Source organism: Desmodus rotundus, chromosome 10 (assembly GCF_022682495.2).
Source record: "Desmodus rotundus isolate HL8 chromosome 10, HLdesRot8A.1, whole genome shotgun sequence".
Lineage (NCBI taxonomy): Eukaryota > Metazoa > Chordata > Mammalia > Chiroptera > Phyllostomidae > Desmodus > Desmodus rotundus.
The window spans coordinates 34,530,407-34,557,081 of record NC_071396.1 but is presented as its reverse complement, the minus strand read 5'-3'; positions in this window follow the sequence as shown (position 1 = coordinate 34,557,081).

The following is a 26,675-nucleotide window of genomic DNA, read 5'->3' as shown; positions in this document are numbered from 1 at the left end:
TATGGAACGTGCCTCCGCTCATCTCTGTCTCTACCACCCAGGACCTCAGGCTGGAGTATGGATTCCCCAACACCAGCCCCTGTTGGGTGAGGGTTGCCCCTGGGGGTGTTCATTCCCTGGCTCTCGTTAACTTCTGGCAGTGCGTAGCTCTGGCCTGGGAGAAATCCCTCGGATTAGAAGAGAGGACGTAGGTGCTGACAGTAAGTCATACCTCTCTGAGCCTCCGTTTCCCCAGATGAGTCTCTACTTTGTAAAGTTGTGAGAATCGAATGAGACGGAAGGACAGATGACACGGAAAAGCACTTGGAACATTTCCGGACCGTTTGGGATTGAGCCATATGAAATTGCCGATACTCAACCCTTTCTGGTCCACAAAAATGGAAATTTCATAGAGTTCAAACAGTTACTGTGTACGTACCAGTATAGGTGAACCCCGTTATCAGTTATAAGCATGACTTTTCATATTTTGCACACAAAGAGAGGCAGTTGGGAGAGCGCCCTTCGCCCGAATCCTAGAATTGGGTTCTCTGGTGTTTTTCTGTCCTCTCGGGTTCAGGGATGCCCCACAGCCCGGGTGAGTCAGCAAGGGCCCCACTCAGGGAGACTGACTCAGGCTCTTGCCCCTCCCCTCTCAGGACTGGCCTCCCTCGAGCCCCCTTCTGGGCGGGGTCTGGAAAGGCTCTACTCACCCAGAGTCCAGATGCCATGTCCTGCTGAGCTCAGGAGGAATTTCACAGCCTCAGTACAAACCCAGCCTGTGGGGGGACCCGACCCCATGACTGCTGGACATTTACATGTCTAATCTGGGCTGTTTTCTGGGCCTTGGGCAGAGGGGGACAGAAGTGGCCTGAGATCCCGAGGACATGGGTGAGGAAGTGCTGATGGCTTTTTGGCTCTTGCCTTTTTCCCTTTCCCAAAGAATAAACCCAATCAGAACACACGCATAAACAAAGTCACAAGACAAATGACACACTCAGGGGACATTTCTGTGGTCAGCGTCACAGGTGAAGGGTTGACATAGAAAGAGCTCTTTGAAACCAAGAAGAAAAACAGCAAAAAACCTAATAGGAAAATGGGTAAAAGGCATGAGCAGAGAGTTCATTTAAAACAAGACAAGCTCCCTGGCCAGCGTGGCTCAGTGGGTTGGAGCGTCGTCCTGTACCTGAAGGGTTTTGAGTTCGACTCCTGGTCAGGGCATGTACCTGGGTTGCAGGTTCGCTCCCCGGTCCGGGCACATGTAGAAGGCAACCAACTGATGTCTCTCTCTCTCTCTCTCTCTCTCTCTCTCTCTCTCTCTCCTTCTCTCCCTCCCTCCCTCCATCCCCCAAGCCCCTTCCTCTTTCTCTAAAATCAATAAAAACATATCCTCAGGTGAGGATTAAAAAAAGAAAGAAGGAAAACTTGCAGTATTAAATTCGCGTTAAAAGTTGTAATATTGGTGCATGGCTTTAAAAAGTTGTTTCCTATCTCTGTCCTCTGACAAGCGCTGAAGCAGTGACACCCCGGAGGCAATGTGCACCCCCAGTGCCCAGATCTTGGTTCCTAATCACTAAGGCCAGCGCTGGGGCAGGCGAAGTACAAAGAGCATCTTTTGTGTCCAAAAGCAGGGAGGTGCTCGAAGATGAACGGAAGTCAGGGCCAGATTGAAGAGACTTCCTTATTACCAACGTGGCCATTGGGTGTGCAAAATTATTGAAACATACCATCAGTGACACTAGAATACAGGGACGTGCTGTGTGCCCCAGCCCTAGCAGGGGGAATGTCATCACTTCTTCTCACGGTGGGGTTCCTGGGGTGCAATCAGTCATATGTAGTTAAGTGTTTAACAACTGGATCTCCGGGAATGGAAAAGCCAGTTTGTAACATTTGCCAGTCTTCATGGTAGAAGTACTCCCATGATTCATTGCAAACTACGAATGTGATGTCACTGAAGTTGACGCTGGGGGGACGTGGGAATGATCAGCTCTCATGGGGCCAGGCGAGTTGGCTACAGCATGCAGTTGTAATCCAGCCTCTCAAAGGGTCGGGCCAGACTAGACGCACCCTGATTCCTTGGGAATCACTGAATTAGGGTTCTGGGAAGGGTGGTGGTGGTTGGAAGCTGGACCCCAGGGAAGAAGGAGCAAGTCTGCAAAGACTTAGTGTTCAATGTGAGCTAGCCCAGTCCCTGCCTGGACCCTGGCTGCCATTACTGTGCTCCCCCGCCACGGGTTCCACTGTCTCCAAGCTGAATGCCCTGCCTCCGCATTTCTAGCTGCCCCCATTTCTAGCCCATTGCTGGCTGCTCCCCACTTCTAGCTGCCTACAGCACACCTTCATTCCTAACAGCCCGTCCTTGCTCAAGGCTTCCAGGGGCTCTCTATTCTACTGCCCAGCATCTCAGCTCCTCTGCCTGGGTTTGCTTTCTTGCTCCTCTTCATCAGCCATGCCAGTCCAACATGCCACCTCCCTTCTGCCAAGATGTTCTGACTGCCCCACAAATACAACCTACTTATTCTACCCCTGAAATTCTCACTAACATCTCCCTGCCCTGGAATGTCCTACTGTATCCCCTATGTCTACGTTCTACCAGTCTGTACACTCTGGTGCAAGCCCTCCACGTTCCAGGCATCCCTCCCTGACCGGGCTAGCTCACAATGAACTTCCTTCTTTATTAATCACCTCCGCCCCTGCCTCCAGTGCCTTTACCTCCCTTATCACCTCCACCATCAACTCTTCCTTTGTCTTCACCAACACCACCCTCTCCATCGCCTTCCCCTTTCCCTCTGCTGGTTTCATCTTTCTATATCGCCTCTCCCATCGCCAGTCCACTGTCACGTCCAGCATCGCCTCCCCCACCGGTGCTCCCTGCCCCTCGCTCTCACTTCCTCCGGCACAGCTGCCATCACCTCCAATTTTACCTCCACTGCCTTCATCTCCTTCATCGCCTCCCCTACTACCGCTCCGTGACCCTCACTACCACGGCCACCACAGCCACCTCCGTCACCATGGCCTCCACTTCTGCCTTCTCTGTCTTTACTTCTGCGGCTTCATCTCAGCTGTCGGCTCCACCATCATGGCCAGTTCTGCTACTTGGACCGATATCACTACCATTTCTTTGTCCTCTCTCCTTAGCTCCTCCTCCTCCTTATTATCATCAGATTTTTCTCGACACTGTAGCCCTATCCATGGCACCAAAGGAACCTCACATGTGGCCCCCACTCCTCTGTGATATCCATGTCAAAATGAACCTCTTCCTGTTGAGGTCAGGAGACCTGTCTGAAGAAAGTCACCTCAGGTGTTGCTCCAAGGACAGGGGCATTCACGGCCCTTTGTCAGTGGGGCCACAGTCTCCCCGGCGCCTGCTCTGAGTCCTACGTCTGCATAGTAGTCAGAACCAGGGTCACCCAGGCTGGAGGCCAGGGACGCAGGGAGCAGGAGCAGCGCCAGGTGGGTTGGATGCGTGGTCAGTCCGGCCCGACCCCTGGTCTGTGTGTCTGCGAGGCCTGCTGGGAAAGCCTGCTGGCGTCCCAGCCCTCCAACCTCAAGTGGTTAGGCAGAGGTCCCAAACATCCCCAGCTTCCCTTAAGAAGCCCTGTGACTTCCCTATCCCTGAAATGGTCAAAACCCTCCTGGAACCGACTTGTGTTTGCTTGCCCACCGTCTCTAGGGTGGATTAATCCCAGATGTTTCCTGGGTAGAGTGCTGCTGTTCCTTATTTCTCCCCAAGCAACCCTTTCTGAGCATGTTGGGCATTCTCCCCGCTTCTGTGATTCTGCAGTGCTGAGCCTTCTCCACATTCTTCATGACGTGAACACCTCCTCTCTTCTTCTCAGTTCCCCTGAGAATAAACAAGACAAACACTTAAACCTGGTTCCAGTGTAAGTCCCTCCGTGCTCTGGTGTCCCCTTGTGTACTAACTCCTCCATCGCTCGGGAACGGAAGGAGAGGAAGGCAGGGCTCCCCATCTCATCTGATGCCTACCTGTGTGCCCCTAGGTCCCCCGCCATCTACCGAACTCTTACCTCTCTGCCTTTGCCTTTGGGGCTCCGCCTCCTAAAATGCCCTTCTCTTCTTCTTCTGGTTCAAAACGCAGCTCAGGCACTGGGTCCTTAGAAGCCCTCCCTGATGGCCCCTCCCACCTCAGGCTCCCAAAGCCCCCTGTGCTCCCTCAGTCGGAGTGTTTACCACATTCCACTGTAACTGTCCGTTGTGGTTCCCCCATCCATCCGGCTGGATCATCCCCCGCCCAAAACCGAGATCTCCATCACTTCATCTCTGATTTGAAAGAGCTCATCTAAGTTCCTTGAATCATGTTTTGACCTAGAAACCTTATCAAGCCAGCCCACTAAGGGGAGGCTTGTGGCTGAGAGAATTCAGTGCCTCCCATAGAAGAGAGAGGCACTCGTGTTTCAGAGCGCATGGGGAAGGAAAGGCAGGGAGCTCGGACGGATCAGGAAGGGGTGCAGGTGGGCCAGGGTGGGCTGGGGAGCACCAGCCCGGTCTTGGCGGGGGCTTCTGTGTTCCTGCGCTTTGCTCAGATCCACTTCCCATTTTTGAAAAGATACCTTTTCCAGCTACGGTGACCTGCACTTTCACCAGCCCAGCCACACGGGTTTGATTTTCAGCAGCCACCTCTCTGGAGCCCTCACTCACATCTTTCCGGGACTTTCCATAAGGGCTTTTTAAATAGACTTGTGGCTTCCTGTGCACTATTTACTTTTACAACAGGAAAAAATTCTATTTATTTCTATTTTTTTCTCACTATTTTTCAATAGTTCCTCTTATTGAAAGCGACAGATTTATTTGTTTCTCCCCCTATCACCAGAAGGTAGAGTTTACTCAAGTGTGTGTGTTGTGTTAAGGCGGGAGGTTTACCCAAAGGTCTTGTATGAGATCCAGGTCACCAGTGAGGACCAGGCGCGGTGTGTGGCCTTTCCCTGTGGGTTCTAAAACGGCCTGCTCTAGGTACGCATGTGCGTCTCCTTGTCAAACATCTCTTCCGTTCTGTGTTCAAATGAGGCTGTTTCAGCTTTCAGAAAAGATGGCATGGGGGCATGCACCGCCGATGTGGGTGGACGTGGTGCTTCCGGTCCAGGGATCTCCAGAACCCCCCACCCAGCACCGTCCTGCCCTGGCTGTGTCTGTGGGCGGGGAAGAGCTGAGCAGGATGGGTGAGCAGCAGCGGGGCTGGAGGGCCAGCTCTCTGGGATGAAAACCAGCTCCAGTGTGGGTTGGGACCAGTGAAACTGGATCCCAGTGTTCAAGAGTCTCATTGGAGCCCTGGCCGATGCGGCTCAGTTGGTTGGAGAGTCATCCCATAGCTGGGGGATTGCAGGTTCGATTCCCAGTCAGAGCACATACCTCAGTTACAGGTCCATTCCCTGCTCCAGACGTGATCCCCGGTCTGGGCACGTACAGGAGGCAACCGATTGGTGTCTCTCTCGCATCGATGTTTGTCTTTCTCCCTTCAAATATTCAAATATTTTGCCTATTTTTAAACTGAGTTTTTTCTCTCCTTATAAGTGACTTGTACAGTTTTAAAAATAAGCATTGTTAATAGGACTACTTTGTCAGGTGTAAGTATTGCAAACATCTCCCCGCCTTTGGCTCATTTATTCATTTTCTCAATGATGTCTTTGGATGAACACGTTGCTAATTTTAGCGAAGCCTACTTTTTTTCTTTAATGGTTAATGCCCTTCGTGACCTGTTTGAGATATTCTTGCCCTTCCTAAGGTCATGAAAATAGTCTCCTGTGTTTTCTTGTAGGAGGTTGTTTTACCTTCCTGCCTCAGGCCTCTGAGCCACCTGCCATCCATATTTGTGTGAAGTATAAGTTAGGGGTAAAGGCTCATTTTTTTCCAGATAAATATCCAATTGTGTTAGTACCATTGATTCAAGACAATTGTCTCCCATTGATTATCAATTTGGCTTCTGTTGTAAATCATAACAACTTTATTCATAATCACCCCCTACTGAAAACAACCCAAATGTCGGAATGGATAAAAAAATTGTGCTACATCCAGACAATGGACTACTACTCAGCAATAAGAAGAATGAATGAATCTTGAAAACATTTTGGGGGACGATGGAGTCAATGGGATACGTACTGTTTAGTTCCATTCATATGAAGCAAAGCCGGTGTGTACTGGTAAGGGTCAGAATGATGGGTCGCCCCCTGCCTGGAGGGCGTTGACGGGGCAGGCTGGTTAGTGGGCACTGTGTCTATGCTCTGCTGTGAAGGTTAAAAGAGGAGATGAGACACCAAGTAAGAGGCTGTTAAAAGTCCAGAGTAGTGTTACCTGGTTCCGTCTTAGCTGAGACATTCCCATTCTTGCTCCGAGCAGCCTAAGGGCCGCTGGAACCTTGCCGGACCGTATCAGGCAAGGCATTCTATAGAACCCCAGCATTTGTAAACTCCTGGAGTCAGTCCTAAATCTTAGCTCTAGCAGCAACCTTAGGGCTCGTTTGGCCGGCCCATCCCGTTTCGTAGACGAGATGACAAACTGACCAGAAGGAGGTCTACAGAAGTGAGAGCTTAGGAAAGCATTGCGTCGTCACCCTCATCCTCTGGGTCATCAGGGATGCTGAGGTTTCAGTCTTCCTACGTGCTGAGCACTACTCGAAGCCTCGTGTACTTAATCCTCCCAACTAGCCTGTCGGGTGGGGGGTGCTAGTGTGAGCCCAGGGGGCAGTGAAGAGTTTGGAGCCTGAACAGGCCCAGGCCACACCCAGCCATGTCTGCACCCAGCACTCCAGGCCCCTCCAGTGCTTCCGTTTCTCCGCACTTGGCTGTTGCAGACCTCAGTGCTCGCGCGTCTTTGCCTGGTCCTGGCTGTCTGTCTCAGCGGGGTCTGGAGGCCTCGGCATCCTCACGGGCCCACCCCGGCTGCGCTGGTCGCCAAGGCTGCCTTCACACGTGAGCTTCCTCCGGCGGTGCAGCTGTGGAGGGCCCTCACCCAGAGCTTGTCCCTGTGTGTCCCCCTCCCATCTTCTCTACCATTTAGGGGTTCTGTCCTCTCTGTGGTGTTGGGCCACTTCCCTTTGGGCTCCCCTCGCGGAGCCCAGCCTTGAGGGATGGTGTGAGGCTGCGTTTTGTCCGGGCCTGGAGAAGGTTCACGAGTGAGGGTGAGAGGTGACTCACCTTCACACCAGCCTGCAGGTCCTCTCCACCCCCGAGCCCCAGAATTCACGTCCCAGATTTTCTCACTCTTTCCTTGCTGGGTGGAGACCTTACAGATAAAAGTGACGTGCTGAGAAGAAACCCTAAAACAACGTGAGATTCTTTTTCCGCCTCGCAGACGATGCGGCTCTGTTCGTATGTGCGAGTGTGTACACACGTACACTCGTGGGGCAGAGCCACAGGGCTCCAGGGTTGGCACAGGTCCCTGGGGAGCGACAGCTCCGTGTTGGTGACGGTGGGAAGTCCTTGCCCTCCCCCGGGTCTGAATCCAGCTGCAGACAGCTATGCTGACGCTCCAGCAGAGAGAATTCTGGGAGGTCCTCAGCCAGGTGCGCAGAAATGCGCTGCCCTCAGGGACGTGCTCCACAGGCAACGCAGAGCTGGGCCGGACAACCTAGCAACGGGCTCTTCTGCCATCTGGCTCCCCGAAACCCTCGACCTGAGGCATCCTCAGCTGCCTCCTGGCTCCCTGGCTTTCCCTGGGGAGGAGAAGGAGAAGAAAAAGAGGGAGAGAAAAGGGAGGACTGAGGAGGCTTAAGAAGGAAAAAGTAATAAGGAGGAAGAGCCCCCTTTCACGGTCTCAACTGTATACCCACAGTGCCCTTCGGGACCCTTCCCTGAGGAAAATGTGGGGGCAGGGGACCAGCAGAAACCTCACCCTTAAAACACTGCTTGTGATTTTAGGGACTACTTCCCGACAGGCCCCCGAGGTGTCAGTTTTTAAATATAGTCATGGTGGCTTGACATATTTTTAAGGTGTCAAAACTTGGGTTCTGTGCAGTCATACGTATGGAACATTGATTTGTGTAGTTATTGATTTGTGTCTGTCCGGCCTACAGACGGACCCCCTGCTGGGCTAGACCCTGGGCTGCGCATTCGCGACCCTGCCCTTGGGGGAGGGTTTCCAGCAGAGCCGAGCACAAATGGTCAGGGAGTAGAGAGGCGGCCAGCCCCCCAGCCCCATCAAGGGCTCACCCTACCCTGAGCGTCTTTCTGTCCTATAGCTGGAAAGAGCGGTGATCAGGAGACAGGAGACAGACTTTCTACCGCGTGCTCTGTAAGTGACGGTTCACCCACCCACTGATGGTCTGTGGCAGCTTCCGCGCACCAGCAGCAGAGTCAGGGAGTGAGGACAGAGACTGTGACCTGGGCAATGAGCTCCTTGAGCACAGGATCCTATCCGCTTGTTGGAGCCCGTCAGCCCCCAGCACAGTGCCCGGTAGGAGCTGGTGGCTCAATGTGCCGTGTTGCACAGGTGAGGAAGGGCCCTGAGAGGAGCGGGTGGACCCGAGCTGGGACGTGGCTGAGAAGGGCTTGGTGAAGAAAAGAAGGGAGGGAGGGGGAGGGCAAGAGCGGCCTGCAGTCCATCCTCCTTATCCGTGAGTTACATTATCGTGAATGTGCCTCCTTGCTAAACCCGGTCATCTTCTAAAATCCACGCTGTGGCATGGCCACTCCCAGGCACGTGCGGGGCGGTGACAGCTTCGAATTGTCGAACACGCGGGCTCCCACTGAGGTGGGACAAGGTGAGGCTCTGCCTCCTTGTCTCGGCTCCTGTGCTGTATAAATAGTGTCCTTTCGGTGGGCGTTTCGAGTGCCATTTTTTTTTTTTACATATTTGTGCTTTTTGGGGGTGATTTCTCAGTGTGGCCTGCCCCCAAGCATAGTGCTGAAGGGCTGGCCAGTGGTCCTAAGGGCAAGCAGCTGAGGCGCCTTGCGGAGAAAGTGGGTGTGCTCGGTGAGAAAGCTGCCTTGGATAAGCTTCCTTCTGGCACCGGTCAGTGCCGTTGACCCCGGAGTGCAGCATTAGTGCATCAACAATAGCTGTTCGACGTCTTCAAACAGAAGCACGCATGAAGCGGGTTGTGCATCGATTGGTTGATGACACTTGTGACCAGGGGCCAGCAGGAACCTGACCCTGAGCCTGACCTAGCAGCGGTGGCCCAGCATTCGCTAACTTGGCATTGGCCACGACGTTACAGAATATAATTGCCGTGAATAATGAGAATTGACCGTAGATGGAGTGGCGCAGAATAGAGGCGACGAGAGGAGAGAGCACAGTGTGGAATGAAGAGGCTGTACCATGTGGAGGGGGAGTGGCAAGGGGCCAGGATACATTGGGCCAAGTCAGGGCCAGCAGCCACGAGACTGTGACACCCTCGGGTGTCAGCACTTTCAGCCAGAGGCTACCGCAAGGACCAGGGACCCACAGACAGGAGGGCCTGAGTCCCACACAGATGCAATGGGAGATAAGAAACGGTGACTCAGCTGGGGTACGGAGCAGGGTCACGAGCACACCCAGAGGGGAATTTGACCGGGAGAGCATCCCAAGGTGAAGGTGAGGGGCTACCCTCCCTCCGTGGCATGGTAGACCGAGTGGCCAGGACCCTTCAGCGGGTCCCAGGCTTTCTGAACCTCAGGCTTAGGCACTTGTGAAGGCGCAGGTCTCTGGCGGGTGCCCTAAATTCCCCTCAGAGCAGGGGAGGGCTGCGCTGGGTGCTGGGCCAGCCCCGTGGGCCCGCCGGCCATGGGCAGCTTGGGGCAGGGGACCTTCGCAGAGCAGGGAGAGGGGCAGAATGCCAGGCCAAGATGGGGTCTTCACAGGGACTGCCTGCCCTATGTTCTCAGAAGGGGCAGCGGAGAGGGAACCATGAAGGCCCCTTCATTCAGAACCCAGCCCCCCAAGGAAGGCCGGCTGGAGTTCAGAACCCTTTCCATCCCTACCATTCATCTGCAAGTCACCAGGCAGAAAACAGCTCCCCTCCCCGACCCCAGGCACGCTGTGTCAATGTTCTGTTTGCACATAAATAACCTTTTATTGGCATTTAAAAAAAAAGTTATTAAGTCATAGGTTTTCAAACTGGAAAGTACGTCCAGAAGTCCAGTTCCTTACCTTGGAGCAAGCCAAACATTATTATGCCCACAGTACAGATGAGGCGTGGGGCTCAGGACAGCGCTTCCTGGGGTCTCCCTCCAGGCTGGCCTGGGTCCTCCTTCCCCCTCTCCCCACCTGGTTTTGGATCCCTGTTTTCCTTCAGTGAGTCTCATCGTAAAGGTGCTGGGTGGCATCTGGGCCCTGGCTGCCCCAGCCACCCAGCGCCCCCTCCCAGCTCTCTGTGGCCCCAGAGGGGCCTGGGCTCAGGCCCGGGTGGGCTGCTGCAGGGCTCTGCGGCTCCTCGAAAACAAGTCTCGCTCTGTAGGCCGAGCAGGAGGCCAGCTGCTGGGGAGAGACTCAGTTTTTAAAAGCCCAGGTGAAGGCAGCCAAGACAAATACGCCCAGCCGAGGGGACAGGAGGGCTGGAAGATTCCAGAGGCAGAGGCCTCCCTTCACCACTGCGGTCTGACCACGGGGCTGGCGGGGAGGGAAGGAAGGTGCCAGGGTCTGGGGCCGGGTGTTATCTACCTGCTGCCTCCTGAGCCCTGCAAGAGGTGGTTCCTGGGGGGCAGGCCACTGTGGGGGGTGGAGTTGGGGAGGATTTAATTCGACTCAAGCTTAGGGGGAAACCCACGGTCCCACATGGACAGCTGGGGATCAGTATGTGGACAACGCTGGGTGACAACCAGCAAGGGGACCCTGCCCTTCTGCTCTGCTTCCCAGCCTCGCTTGTCCCAGGCCCCTGCCTTGCTCACTCTGATGTCAACACTGGCCTGAGCAAAAGGGGACAGGGGGAACGGTGGGTCCTCCCCTGTTGCGGTTCTGGGAACTAAACCTGGGCTTTGTGGAAATGTACGCTCCGAGAGGGCAGCTCCTTGTCTCCCCGCACGGGACGTTTGCCCTGGGCGGGCCCAGTGAGTCAGGGGCCACACGTCCTGGGGGAGTCATGGGGTGGGTGGCAGGTGCGAACAGTAGGGCCTTTTGCTGCTGCCTCACTCCTAAGCCTCTCTCTCGCCAGCACAGGGCGAGAGAGGGTAGCAGAACTCACCACAAAGTTGGCCCCGGGGGAGGACCACACGGGGCTGGGGCAAGTCTACAGACCCGAGTGAGCGAATGCCCCTGGAGCTAGGTCACCAGGCGGAGACTCTGGGGCCACGGGAGCCGCTCCCCACCCCGAGTGATGGAATCAGACACGCACTGGCCTGATGCCAGGGACGTGCCCAGGGCAGGTCGGGAGCAGTGGGACAGTGGGATAGGAGCCCCCATGGGTGACCTTGCGAGTGTCTGAGGCCTCCTGGCCAAGACCCACCTGTGTTTCCCAAATTTCTGGAGGGCTGGCCTCCGGAAGAGAGTGAGGGAATGGGAGCTGTGGGTCCAAGAACCAGGAGACAGTTGCTCTGAAAATAAGGAAGAGCGTGTCAGTCATTGTGAAGCTCTCCGAGGGCAGACGGACGGGCTTTGGTAGCTGATGAGTTAGCTTCCGTTGCAGGTGTTTGGACAAAGGGCCTGGCAACCCCTGCGGAGGGGTGTTTGGGGGGGAGCTTCGCTGTGGCTGGAGGGCTTCAGTGGATACGCATCAAGGGCTCACCCTACCCTGAGCGTCTTTCTGTCCTATAGCTGTGTCAGGGACAGGCACACTGCCAGGGGTCTTGCGCTCCCTGAGCCCCCGTTCCCCTTTTGGAAAAACTGACCCTGTCTAGGTCCCGTCACGGCGAGGCCCCTCAAGGCTGTAGTGACGTACAAGTGTAACGTGTCACTAACATAGGTTCTTAGTAAGTATGCGTGGCTGTTATATTATCAGGGCCAGTGGCTGAAGATTCCAGTGGCCAGAGCTCAGTGTCTGCTGAAGGCCCACAGTCTCCAGTGTGAGCTTGTGCCCCAGGGCTTCCTGGGTCAATAGTCAGACTCAACACACACATACACACACTCACCCACACACTCACACACCTCCTCCCATGCCGACATTTATAGTCAGGGAGCAGATCTGCCTCCATCTGGCAAACTTTTACTTTTTCTTTATTTTTTACTTTTTAGAGATTTGTTGTTCCACTCATCTACGCATTCATTGGTTGATTCTCGTACGTGCCCTGACCTGGGATCAAACCCGCAACCTCGGTGTATGGGGACGATGCTCCAACCAGCTGAGCTACCCGGCCAGAGCTGACTTTTACTTTAAAAAAGACTGAACTCAAAGACCATCTCTACTAAGCTCCTCGTGACCTACTTGCTCTGTCTGGGCTCTGGGAGGTGTCCCCTCTCTGGCAGCTCTTCCGGACGGCCTATTTCCTCCTTATCTTTCCCTCCAGGCTGAGCTCCTGGAGGGCAGGGGTGGTGTTGGACGCGTCACCAAGGTGGGGGTATTTGGGTGAAGACCACGTGTTTCCAAATCTTCAAACTCACCTGGGGGAGAGTCCCAGGCTGCTCTTGACTTACAGCAGGAACTTGGCCTCCCGGAGTCTCTGTGTCTTGCCTGTGAAGTGGGAACAAGGACGTGGGACTAATGAAGGAAGGCATGCGGGGGAGGGAAGGCCCAGTCAATTTAGCCATTGTGATCGTGACTCTGGGACTGGGGCTTGATGCACAGCGACGGGGAGCTTAGTGGGTAACTAATGGACAGACAGACAGACAGATGGAACAGAGAGTGGTGCCTGCCATCACCACTTTCTGCGTAGGTCCCTGTACTCTGTGCTGCGGTAGGGGTCAAGGGGCAAGGCTGGCCCCTCAAGGGCAGGGAACTGAGAGACCAAGGGGTAGAAGCTTTATCGCTGGGTTTGGAATTCTTCCCAGTGGGCCCAGGGGGGCGTTACTCGTTGGGGAGCCCTGGGAGGTCCGTGGTGCCACAGCCTGGGCCCCATCCGCTCTTGCTCAAGCCTTACTCCCAGGCTGCCGTGGCTTCTGGAGTTTGTTTAAGGAAAGTGGCCGAGGGAGCACGAGCCTTGGAGCCGCTCCTCGTCCGGCTGTGGCTGCGGCTGCGCAGGCAGACACACAACAAAGCAGCCCATTGAAGGCCGGAACTGCCGTGTCCCAAAAACAGCCTGCCGAGGGGACACTTCGTCCAAGGTTCACAGCAACGCACCCCGGGCTCTATTTAAAGACCCGCACGCTGGGATAAGCACAGATAGGGTTATTTCTGATCATCCACATGGGCCTCTGGGGACCCTCTCTGGACAGTGAGTCCACTTCCCTGTTGACACCAAATAACCTCCCCCACCCACCCCAAGCTGTTTTAGTCTCTCTGGGTGTTTTCCTTAAAACAAACAAACAACCTAGTCTATTAAGTGTTTAATTTTATTTTATTTTTCTCTCTGATGTAGCCAGGTCCCTCTTAGAGGGCTGGGCTTAGGGCAGCCATGGATGTCGAATTGTTCTGATGTCACAAAGTAGCAAAGGGACTGGGTTTTGGGGGTGGGTAGAGGTGGGGCAGGATGAGTCACAGGGGCCACCTGCAAACTTGGAGCCCACGACGCCTGCTGCTGTTCAGGACGAAGTTTTGAGAGTACGAACAAGAGCCCCTTCCACCCAGCCAGGGCAGGTGCCCCGTGCCAGGCTCTGGGCCTCGCGTGGGTGTGCTACGCACCCATTCAGGGGTGGGCTGGGCTCTGGGATCAGGCAGAGAGGGGTGGGAACTACGGCCGCATGGGGCGAGCTTCTCCTCTGTCTGAGCCTCAGTTTCCTCACTTGCGAAAGGAGAGGGCGGAAGAGCTAACTCATAGGGCTATGACAAGGATGAAATATGGTGGTGCTTGCAGAGCGGTTAGAACGGTGCCTGGCTCGGTCGATTATTGTCACCCCCATCCTGGAGGTGAGGAAGTGACAGGCTCTCGCAGGAGTCATGTGACTTGCCCAAGGTCACACAGCTAGTCCATGGTGGAAATGGGATTCAAACCCAGATCAGCTTGGTCCAGAGCTGGTGGGCTTGCCCCCACTCTACACTGTGGAGCCGAGAAAGGTGAATCCAGCTGGGTCGTGAGCTGAAGGAGCTGAGGGTCACCTTGCCCACTTTTCCCCACACCCGCGACCTGAGGGGCCCAGAAAAATAATGTGAGTTGCAGGATTCTGGGCTTATTACAACACTGACATTTAGTCAACGCTTCCCATTGCTTATTTTCAATACTTAGACACATTCCACCCTGACTGGTGGGGCTCAGTGGGTTGGGCGTCATCCTGCAAACCAAAAGGTCACCAGTTCGATTCCTGGGCAGGGCACATGAGAGAGGCAACTGATCGATGTTTCTCTCCAACAGATGTTTCTCTCCCTCTCTTTCTCCCTCCCTTCCTCTCTCTGTAAAAATATAAATAAATAAACTCTTTTAAAAAATACAGCTTCCACTATGTCCCAGCCCAGTTTCAAGCACTTTACATGTATGAACTCACTTTAATAGTTGCAGTGATCCCCATGTGAGGTGGCTACTGTGATTATCATCCCTGTTTTACAGGTGAGGAAACTGAGGCACAGAGAGGGTAAGTAACTTGCCCAAGGTCACACAGCTGGTACATGCTAAGGTTTGAATCCAGGTCTCGCTCAGGAATCCATGTGCTTAACCATCATGCCAGATGTTTTACATGCAAAACATTTAATACTGCAACTTGCCCCTTACCCCTGCCCTTGGCAGCCTGTCTCCTTTCTCCTTTGTACTTTTTCTTCTTGCTTTTGTCATCCTCTAATTTACTATATTCTTATTGATTATGTCTATCATCTATTTTGTCCCTCCCTCGCCCTTAATGAACGCAAGCACCACCAAGGGCTTGCTTTGGGCACTGAACTATCCCAGGCACCTAGCAGAGTGTCTGCACACAGTAGGCACTCAATAAATACAGAACAAATGAATGATGAATGAATGAGTGAATGAGTCACTGGGTGAAGAGGCAAAGGACTCGTAGGGGTTGTTGTATTAAGTATACTAAGTAATTTGTTCAAGTGCCCATTTGATCACGAGGTGAGCCAGGTCTCAAACCCAGCCAGATCTGACTCCAAAATGCTCTCTTTTTTTTTATCCTACCTGAGGACATTTTTTCATTGCTTTTAGAGAGAGAGGAAGAGCGAGAGAGAGAGAGAGAGAGAGAGAGAGAGAAAGATGAGAGAGTAATGTTAATCGGCTGCCTCCCACACATGCCCCGACTGGGGGATTGGATCCTGCAACCTAGGCATGTGCCCTTGACTGGGAATCGAACCCTCAACCCTTCCGTGTACGGGATGATGCTCCCAACAACTGAGCCACGCCGGCCAGGGTGAGGACAAACTTTTCTTGACCCGTCCTTCACCCCAGGGAGGGAGTCTCCAAGCGGGGGTGCTCACCCCATGGGGATGCACCAAAGACACCTGCCCTTCCCTGTGTGAGGCTTTCTGGAGACGTGGCATTAAGACATAGATGGTAATTTTAATGATGATTTTCTTGGGTGCAAATAAAATGTTAGTAGGACCTTGTATCAACCTCCCCAAAGCTGACTTAAACCGTCTAAGTAGGGCTTTGTCCTGCAGAGCTCCTGATGCTCCTGGCTGGTCCCCTGTGCTCTCACCCTCCCTCCTCCCGGAGCAGTGTGTGTGAGCTCAGCAGCTGCAGCCCCAGGACTCAGCACCCCCGCCCTGCCAGGCCCAAGAGGAGAAGCCTGATGGAGTGGATTTCTCCTTGGGATCGGCTCCTGATGCCTCAGAGACACCAGGCCTTTGGCGGCCATGGGATGCAGCTTAGCATCTTCCTTCTTGAAAATTGGGAGATTTCTGTCTGGCAACCTCAGGGAAGGATTTTCTATTTTGTCTCCTGCTTGACTTTAACAGCAAATGGATGGAAAATGCAGAAAACCCTGTGCTCAGCAAAACCTCCCTCTATAGGAAATAGCTGGAAACCGCGTTCCAGGATGAGCCCCAGGCCAGCTTAGGTGTTTCTTGGAGCCACTAGCTTGGTTATGTAATGCCTGACGGCCCGGCCCGGCCCCACCAAGCTGGCACCCGAGAGATTGGCAAGCCCCCTCTACCCTCTGCGCCTTGGAAGGAGCAGGCTTTCTCTGTGATTAACATTTGTCTATTTAATACCAACTCTGCCCCGTGTCGCTCTCCTCTCCCCCCAGGCTCCTTTCTCATGAAAAACAGCAGTTTCCATGATGACCTCAGTGTAGAGGCAGGACCTGAACCTGTCTGGGCCTTCATCGGCGGGTTCGGACTGAGTGAACCGTAGTTTTCCCTTGCAGCCAGCGTGGTTCCGTGGTTTTTCTCGTGGAGGAAAGCTTCTCCCTGTTCTCGAGTCTGTAGACCATGACTGAGGGGGAGGTTTCCAGGCAGAGCCCTCAAGCCCCCTCCTAGCTTTCTGTGACTAATCCTGTCCTCTCCCCCACCTAGCAACGACACACACACACACAGGGTGTGGAGCCAGCATGCCTCCTGTGGGTTTCCTTCTTTCTTTCATTCACCCTCCCGTCCATTCATCCACTCATCCATCCGTCTGTTCATTCAATTATTCACTCATTTGTTCCATGAGTGTTCATTGAGTTCAAACGAGGTCCTGTAGACACCGAGGGGATGGGATCCCCTCCCTCCCTTTGAGCTTACAGACTGGTGGGGGAGGGGCAGCATGGAGGTCAGACAGGACAGTGCTAAGGGGAAGGTCTAGGACAGCGGTGTGGCCGTGGGCCCACAGCCTCCTGGACACATGTGTACCTACCTCCTCAACTGATGCTTGCTCACACTGGACCCAGAATGCAGACATACACCTGTGAGGTGCCCTAAAGACTGTGGGGATGAGCCCTGGCTGGTGTGGCTCAATGGGTTGAGTGCCAGCCTGCAAACCAAAGGGTCACTGGTTCAATTCCCAGTCAGAGCACATGCCTGGGTTGTGGGCCAGGTTCCCAGTAGGGGGCACATGAGAGGCAACCATACATTGATGTTTCTCTTCCTCTCTTTCTCCCTCCCTTCCCCTCTCTCTACAAATAAATAAATAAAATCTTTAAAAAACAAAAGACTTTGGGGATGAGCTCTCCAATCCCATGCCCAGGAGGGTTGGCCAAGGTCAGGAAGGACACTGAGGTGGGGATGCTGGTACCAAACCCAGGACCTCTGAACATTATTGAGTTGGTGATTCCTACCTCGATGATTGCACACAATGTGAGCAAGGCTCAGGACTCTAACACAAGAAAGGCTGAGCAAAGCATTCAGGCCTCACTGTAGAATTCCAGGACCAGCATCTCCATCTACTTCAACCTCCCCTCGACAGGCGAGGAAACTGAGGCATGGGTTGGTCAAGTCACCCACCCAGAGTTCCCTAGCCAGGGCGAGGTCTGCCGACGGCAGGCCGGTCTCTAGCAGGCTCCGGTTCGGGCACTGTGCTGTGATTGCTCACACCCCCACTTCCTAGCACTTTCCCTGGGAGGTCTTGAATCTGACTCCTGGCCTCAGCAGATGCCGCTGTGCTAGCAGACGGGGGTGAGCTCATGCGCTGAGCCGCTGTGGCAGGAACGTGGCGGCGTCTGAAATCATGGATGAAAATAGCTCGCCTGCGGTCTATTGATACCCAATACTCTATCATCAGATTGGGGAAGTCAATTAAAAGTGTCTGGTTCTCCCCCTGGGGGCCTGGGAATTGCACGGAGGCCAGAGACCAGCAGCCAACAGGAACAAGGCCATGAATCCTGTTTCAGAGCTCCACCAAAGCCAGAGGCTGCAGGCTGAGCAGTCTGCAGGCAGCCTCGGGCAGCTCCCGGGGACCGGCTCCCTGAAGAACGGGCTCGGGCTCGGGTTGCAGGAACATCTGGAAAATGCACAGGAAACAGCTCAGGATGGGAGGGCCCTCGGATTGCCCTGGAACTTCCTGTGGCCAATGGGGCAGGAGCCAGGAGACCAGACTGGAATGAGTTGGGAGCGACTGTGGCTGGTTCCAAATGGGACCTCAGGACACTGGTGAACCATTCAGACCAGGGCGGAGGTGTGAGTGCCCGCAGGAGCAGGAATGGACACCCTTTTCTCCTCTCTGGCTCGATGCCAATGGGAGCAGCCAATGGGGAGACGCGATACCAGGCTTTCCAGGTCCTACTGTGGCTGAGGCCAACCGGGGCACCTTCCCCAAGACACAGCCTGGCCCTCTGTGGGCTGTAGGTCTAATGAAGCCCCACCCCACTCAGCCACCTCCCCGTCCACCTTTGTCCCCATTGTCCTTCCGCCTTGCAGGCCCCTGGGTTCCAGTTTCCCTTGGCTGCATGGCAGTAACTGTGATAGCACAGGGTTACAGTGCTGGGCCTGCGGTTTTCCAGCTTGAGAACCCAACATCCAAAGCGCTTGGAAGGCTTGCTGGAGTCTGGGGCCGTACCCCCAGAGCTGCTGACTCAGGGGGTCTGGGTGGGCCCTGGGAATGTGCATTTTTGAACAGGTGCCCGAGGGATGTCACTGCTCCTGGTCCAGAGACCACAACGTTGAGGACCACTGTGCTGCTGGGCAGTGAGCAGGGAGGTTGCCTTAGATGGCAGAGCCTGGTGGGGCCTCCCTGAGGAGGTGGTATTGAGCTGGGATCTGAATGACAAGGAAGAGCCAGCCATACAACAGTCTAGGGTTTCCTAAACTCCTATGAGCCACGGGCGCTGGGGAGTCAGGGGAAGCCCATGCACCTCTTCCCGAATGCTGTTCTTAAATGCAGCACGCAGTACACCCAGGGTGTCAGAGGGAAGCAATGAAATTGGAACCCGGCTTGGTCCACGGACCCCTGGTTAAGAACCCCTAGGAAAGGAGTGTTTGGGGAAGAGGGAACAGCCAGTGCAAAGTTGCCGGGGTGGAAAGGAGCTTGGCAGGTTGAAGGACAGGCAGCCCGGGGGCCGAGCCCACTGGGCGGAGGGGAGTGAGAGCTGGGCCTGGGGCTCAGGGCTGGCTTATGTCCGTATCCCCAGATTGCAGCCACTGGGCCTTGAGATGGGGTATGGTGGTCAGATTCCTATTCTAAAAGCTCACTCTGGCGGCCAGATGGAGAGTGGGGTATCAGGAGGACAAGAGGGAAGGCAGGGACCATCGCCAGCCTGCAGGTGATACGTGGGACCCAGGCTTTTACGCAGAGCACACAGAGGGAGAGGAGCTGGGGGGTCACATGGGGTTCAGGAGGCAGCCCTGCGTGGCTTGCCTGTGCTTTCAACACAGGACAGAGGCCAGGGAGGGCACGGATTGGGGCTTATAGCCTAGCGCTGACACCGTTCCTCATTCACCACGTGACCTTGGACCAATGGCTTCTCCCTGGTCCTCGGGCCCTAGTGGGGAAAGGGAGGGATGGGACGAAGCTGTAAGTGTGGGTGTAGAAGGGTTCTGTGTGGGATTGCTGAGCCCTCTGGCTAAGCAGTGAGGTTTGCCCAGGGAAGGTGATGCTCATGCAGGTGAGCCCCCCGGGTGGCTGCCCAGTGGGATGCTGTGCAGGCAGAGCAGAGGCAGCACAGTGGCCAGGCCGGGACGACAGCACTGTGTGGCCCAGCAGCGCCCTCCCAGGTTATCAAGAACCAGAGGGAGGCCCCATGGCCACACATAGGGGTTGGGCCTGAGTCCTCCCTCTCCTCCCCCCTCCTTTTCCCCCTCCTCTCTCTCCTCTTCCTCCTTTCCCTCCTCTCCCTCCTCTCCCTCCTCCTTCTCATCACCTCAGTCCCCACTCCCTCTTCCCCCGCATCCGCCCCTGGGCAGAGGGGCAGACAGCGGAAGGCCAGCGCCAGCTGCGGGGTAACGCGTTCTCCCACGTCACTGCCTCAGCTCCGATCCTGGAACTGCACCCTGGAGACACTTCGGGGAGGCTCTGCCCGTTATTCAGTTAACAAACTGTATTGGAAACCTGCTCCTTCATGGCCCCAGGCTGGGCCCTGGGGACGATACAAATTGAGGTCCACTCTTTTCACGCCTGGTTGGCGCCTCCCTGAAAGCAAGCTTCTCCAAGGGTGGGTGGGCGTGGGGCGTTTTGGGTCAAGAGCGATGAGGACTTGGGAAGTCCTCCCTATTGGAGGACTCTGGGAAGCTCCCCCAGGCACACAGTTTGGCCTGGAGCTTTGCAGGGTTGACCTGAAGTCTTGAGTGTCCCCCACCCTCAGTAGGTGCCCCCACCCTCGGCCTGGTGGCGTCTAATTGTGGATGGCTTCCGTCCATAAGAAGGAGTGTCCTCATTGGGTCTCTTTGCCTGCATGACACATAATAGGAAACCAGTAAATATCAGGTTCCTCGCTTGCCTTCTTCCTTTCCCCGCACACTCACAGACTCTGCCTGACACCCACCCACAGGCCGCTGTCTGAACTCGGCCACAGCCAGAAAGTGGGTGGGCGGGGCCGGGCGGGGCCAGGTGGACTCGGAGTCCCGGGAAGGGTCGGGCAAAGACTGCGTGGAGGCAGAGGGCTGCTCCTGACTCTCTGCCATGAAAAAGCCCCATTGTGGGGTCTTGGGGGGAGAATATATTTATTTTGTTTCCCGAGCTGTGTGAAGAGTGCATTGTGCCATGTGGATTGAGAGCGCTCTGTGTGGCAGGGGGGAGGGAGTACCCCCTCCCCTCACCCCCGGGGTAGTGTGACATGAAAAGGCCCCATTCAGATGGGGCCGCCTGCCCACCGGCAGCCCCAGGCTCCTGGGCTGTTGCTGGGGGCAGCCTGGTTTCCGTCCTTGCCTCCAAGATTCGACCTGGGGCTGGGTGTGTATTGGGGGTGGGAGGTGGCTGTCTTCTGCTGTCCTAGGCTCAGTCCCTTAGGGGTCCCACCTGGCCAACCTTCAGGTGGAATGTCTCAACCCCTCAGGGGTGGCACCAACCAAGGGGCTGGGGGTAGGACACAGGAAGCCATTTGATCCCGTCTCCAAGGACCTCAAATTTCAACTAGGGATGCTACCTTCGAGGGAGGTTTCAGGCCCAGTCACAGAGACTAGTGAGGAAGTCCTTCATCAAACAGCCTTAATTCATGCCCCTGCTGGGCCACATGGCCTGGGAGTTGGGGGAGGAGGCTTGGAATTCGTATTTGTATGATTTCTGTGATGAGTTTATGAATAGCACGATTATGTTGCATTCTGCTTATTGTGGGGCGCGTACCTCAAGAGTGCTAATTTGTTCACAGGAAATGTTTTAAACACACCCCGATTTTTTGGAACCCTGTTTTGGCACGTCTTTATTTTTTAGTGCACTGGGAGCCCCAGTCCGCTGACGGGCTTGTCTGGCCCCCCCGAGGGCCCCTGGCAAAGGGAGCCCACATCCTGCGCGCATCTGGCCTTGAGGGGTGAGGGAAGCAGGCGGGGTGCCGCTGAGGCCCAGCAGCCATGCAAGTCAGTGGAGAGGCCAGGAAAGGGGTCTTCCCTCCAAACTGGCTGCCTCCCCAGGTGAGCAGGCTCCTGGTAGGGAACATGAAGTTCAGGTCCTCGCTGGGCTGTTCTCTACCGTTCCTGTAATGCCAGGCTCCCAGGCCAAGCGCGGCTGCCTCTTGCTGGGCGCGTACCCTGACCCTGCTCAGCACCCCGTCCCCACAGCTCCCTACCATTCTGCGCTCACAGAGTCTGCCTGACTCTGCCAGCACAGCCCGTCTGGCCCTAAGTTTCGGAGGCTGCCGTGGGGTCTCGTCACAGTGAGGGGGCAGCTGACAGTCACTGACCTGCCCACTGGGCTGGCCTTCTGCCCTCTAGTCCCAGCTCTGCCTACGCCTCACTGAGTGACCACAGGAAGTCCCTCGATTCTCCTGTCTGCACTGTGGGGGACTGCACTGCTGGCCTCTGAAGGCCCTCTCGGCCCTGATTTTCTGTGAATCCAGGTACAGCTGGGACCAGACTGAAACTCTTTATGTGGGTACCTGGGGGAGCTCATGATGGGATTTTGGCAGCTCCGTGTGCCCCAACACGCCTGGAAGGGGTTCTCTCCGGGACATTTGCACCCCTGCTCCCGGGGAGGCTGCAGATGTTTGGTTAATATACAATCCCCCTTTCCTCTCCCCCTTTTTGAAAAGAAGGAACCACAGAGTGAGGCTTGACGCTGGTGTTTTCAGCAGAGGTGGGTGGGGAGATGAAGCCAAGGTCGGAGGGGGTGGGGGTGGCCGCTGCTCAGTTCTGAGGAGCCCTGAGCTCCCAGCAGCCTGTCCTAAGATAGGGCCTGATCTCAGGTTGTGGCACAAGAGAGAGAGACGTCCCTCCACTTGTTCTGCAGCAAGGCCTCCCGATGGGGAGACATCTCTGTGTGGCAGGATGGCCTGGCACGTGCTCTTGGCCTTGATCTTGTACGGAAGGGAGAAAAGAAGGTTGGGGGGGGCATCTGTGAGAGGCCAGAATCACTCAGGCTGGCATGGCACCTGGTGGACACAGATAGATGAGATGTGACATTACCTGGGGCTCCTTGGAGTGTGACCTCATCATCCCAGAGTCAGCTGGAGTGCTCTTGAAGGACGGAAGGAAGGACTCACCATCTCTGGGTGGGTGAACACAATTAAACTGATCTGAGGGAGGCGTCCCTAACGACTTTTTGCAGATGATTAACTTACATAAACAAGAGAGGAAAAACCAAATTTTATCTCGGTGTTTAAGCCGGATGGAGTAAGAGAATGAGTCTGGAAGCTGGGGTAGTGGGACGTGGACAGGGCTTTGGCAGGGAGGAGAGTGGGGTCAAGCGAGGATGACTTGGTTTGAGACCTGTTGAGTTTGAAGTAACGGAGGGACAGGCAAGCGGAACAGGGGACCCTTGTCAAGGCGGGATGACATATGCTCATGTCATCCCAGAGATGATAGTGGAGGTTCTGGGAATGCATCAGTCTTCAAGGGAGAGGCGTGAAAGTGGGAGGAGAATGAGGAGGACAGGTCCCTGTGGATGTTCAAGGTTAGAGGGGTGGCCCGGGGAGGGGAGGTAGTCAGCAAGGAGGGAGAAGCGTGCAGCCCCCGGAACCGAGGGAGGAGCAGGTTTCAGCAAAGTCAGTAACATCCGATCTTGCAGAGCTCAGAGGGCAGGAAAGCAGGCTGGACTGCGCTCTGGTGCATCCTGGGGGAGCTTTGGTAGACTGTTGTTGGCCCAGGGAATTCGTGACTGAAGGGGCCGATCCGTAGGGAGTGCTGTGCTCCGGGGAGGCAACTGGGAGGGTTTTGCCTCTGGCTTCTGCATTGTGCTTCTCAGAGGTGCAGCCTTATTCCTGTGCCTTCACCAATTACAGACATCTTGCCTGCAGTGACTAAGTAGGAGTCCCTCGGGACAGAGTCCCCTGACGCAGAGCCTGCGCACTGGAGTCTACATATCCATGTCTCTTGTGTATGTATCATCCTGTACCTACCATCTGGTCCTGTAAGGGTGAGAGCACCGGGCCTCAGGAAGAGCCCTGTGTCCAATGTCAAGAGATCCGATTTCCAATTCTGGCTCTGATGCCAACCAAATGCATGACCTTGGCCAGATCGTTCAACCAGAGCTCTTTCTCTATCCACCGGCGAAGTTACTTCACACTCCTCATTGCTGCTCACATGGGGGTGCCCCCCAAGTATGTCCCCTTGCTCACTGTGGCGGCTCAATACGTGCATTTGCTGAGTGGACGGGTGGGCAAACGACAAATTCCGCACCTCCGTGTGCTCATCTGTAAACCAAGGGATAGGACTCCAAGCTTCCTACGGTTCCTTCCATCTCCAGTTACATCTGAGTATGCTTGCTGGACCACAAGCAGAGTTCGTCCTGCTTGTGATCCCAAGAACCAGAGTTCTTCAAATCTCCTTGAGGGTAAAGACTGGGTCATTTATTGTCACAGTTCTGTAGCCTTTTCTTTCAATGATCAGTGATAAGATCTCAGAAGATTAATATTAACTGTTCATGGAATGAAAAATGAATCACTTCCAACCATACTCTGATCCTCTAGAGACACATTTCAGAATACGTAGCAACTGATTCTCATGGCAGACGACTCTCGTGCCAGAGTGTTCGCCAGCTGCTCAGAGAGCATCCTCCGTGACAGGACAGGATGTGTCCCCGTGGCCGGTTTTAGGTGTGACATCAGCCCGCCAACACAGAATCAGGAAGCGTCATGTCCAGACCCCAGCCACAGTGTAACAGGGGGGCTGACAACCTGGGAAGTGCCCTGAGGTGAGCGGCCATGGTGGTACAAAGTCTGGAAATGACCTTGAATGAGGAGGGGTGGTTGAAAAGGACTGCCCTGACTGGTGTGTCTCTGTGGGTTCAGCGTTGTCCTATAAACTGGAAGGTTGCTGGTTCAATTTCTGGTCAGGGCGTGTGCCTGGGCTGTAGGCCAGGTCCCCCAGCTGGGAGTATGCAAGAGGCAACAGATCAATGTTTCTCTTGCACATCGATGTTTCTCTCCCTCCTTCTCTCCCTCCCCTCTCCTCTCTTTAAAAATGAATAAATACAAGATTAAAAATATATGCCATGGCTGGTGTGGCTCAGTGAATTGAATGCCGGCCTGTGCATCAAAGGGTCGCCGGTTCAATTCCCAGTCAGAGCACATGCCTTGGTTGCAGGCCAGGTCCCCAGTAGGGGGCGCATGAGAGGCAACCACACATTGATGTTTCCTTCCCTCTCTTTCTCTCTCCTTTCCCTTCTGTGTAAAAATAAATAAATTAAATCTTCAAAAAAGTAGGAAAAAAAGAAGAACTGGGGGTATTAGCCAGAAGAAAGGGAGACATAAGTGAATGCATGAAGGGTTGCTACAAAGACGGTCGTCTGAGCTGCCTTGGAGTAGGGTCTGTGTTCTCCCCTGCACGGGGCTCCTGAGAACAGACCTGCCACTGGCTGATAGAAGTCACAGGGAGGCCTCCACTTAAGAACTTCCAAAGATTTTTTTTTTCAACCAAGTTATAAAAACATAGAATCGTGTGTCCCCTGAAGTAGAGAAGGAATGATCCCTGCCGAGGACAGAGCAAAGGCGGTCGCTGCAGGCTGGGCGCCTCCCAGTGAGAAGATGCCTGGATTCTGAAGACTTTGGCCCTGGAGTAATGCGGACGTTCCTTGCTTTGTCGATTCAGAAACCGTCCGTTGATCCGAGCGGTGTGGTTCATCTCATTCCCGCCTGATCTCCTCTCAACACATTTTTATATTCAGTGGTTTCGGCCCTGCAACTGACACGACTACACAATGTCTCTCTTCTCTGTCTTAAAAAGAGAGAGAAGGAAAGAAAAGAAAATAAAGAAAAGAAATCTCCCCCCCCGGAAATAAAGAGCTTAGGATAGATGTAAACCAAACTTACTATGGTAATCATTTCACAATACATAAGTGAAATCATTCTGCTGAACACCTTTAACTACCAGTGTCCCACGTCCATTATATCTCAATATAGCTGGGGTGGGGGGGAATAAAAAATAAAGAGCTCAGAAAGACTGTGCCCAAATGGAGAAATGCCAGAAGACCTAATTAAACGAACGAGCAAACAAAGAAACAATTAGTTCTCCGAGCCAAAATGACATGCCCGCGCAGGCCAGCGCCCCCAAGAAAGCAGAGCTTTCGTCCGTCTGTCTTCACCATCTCTTCGGGGAGGATGGGTCTGCTCTACCCGAGATTAGACCCATCACGTCCAGACCTGGGGCCGGGTAGGTGGAAAGCCCTCGGAAGCTCAAACTTCCTGAAGATGGATGGAGAGGGAGAAAGTTGGTCTCCATGGCAACGGGGGGTCCCCCATCCACAAGAACCTCTTTTCACCTGGAGCCAAGTCTTGGAAAAGGGACTCCGGCCTGAGGTTTGCATGCCCGGGGCCTCCTATCTGGGGGTTGGTGATGTCAGTGGAGCCTCTGATGGGGTGATTTGCTTGAAATTACGCAGAGGATGGCCCATAAAATACAAATTCACCTATCAGCGGCCAGGCCTAAAATAAAACCTGATTCACAACGACTTTATGTGTGAAAACACCACCGGCAACCAGCAGTAGCCCCCCGGCTTCCCCACCCACGGCTTATGGGTTTTTTTTTCATAGCAGCACGAACTGCCAGAGCCAGCAGGGCTCTCCGCGATGGCCCAACCCCCTCATTTGACAGATGAGGTTTCGTTTGAAGCTTAGCTCCAAGCGGGTTTGGCGTCCAACAGGAAAGCGTTAACATTTTCCAGAGGCAGCCCTGGCCTCCCGGCTGAAGGCTACTTCAACGTGAATGTCCGCGTCTTGTTTCAATTAGCTCTGGTGCTCTGGGCACGAAGACTGGAAAATGAGTGAGCGAGGGGGAGGAAGTGATGTCACTAGAGACCCCAGGTAAAAAGCCCCGTGCCGTGACGACACTGGCCAGCCGAGAGCCGTCACTTATTTGCCCAGGGATGGAGGGAGAAATAGGGCTGTTGCTTCTGGAGCAGCTGGTTGTAGGTGGCAGCTACTGGTCGTCGGGGGGGGGGGGGCGGGGAGGGCGCTAAGGGAGGGGCACTTCAGTGACGTGGCTCAGGTAGAGGTGGCCACTCTGCCTCCGCCAAGCTGGGTCCCAGACACAGGGGCGCCACCTGCTGGCCGCGGAGATCAAGGGGCTCCCTGTTAGGAGCCCCTGTGGGCAAAGAAACAATCCAGCTGCGTTTTATGGGCCGCTTCTCCAGGGGTTCGAGCTGTTTGAAGAAGAGCCTTTTCTCCAGCCCTGTGCCCAACACTGTCCCCTCTCCGCCAGCCTTGGCTCTCCCACCTGCCGCCTCTCACAGGGAAACTGGGCTCTACCACACACAATCCCGTGCCTCCTGGGGTCCCAGGCTCTCTGCAAAGCCACAGAAGACCCTGCTTGCATGGATTTC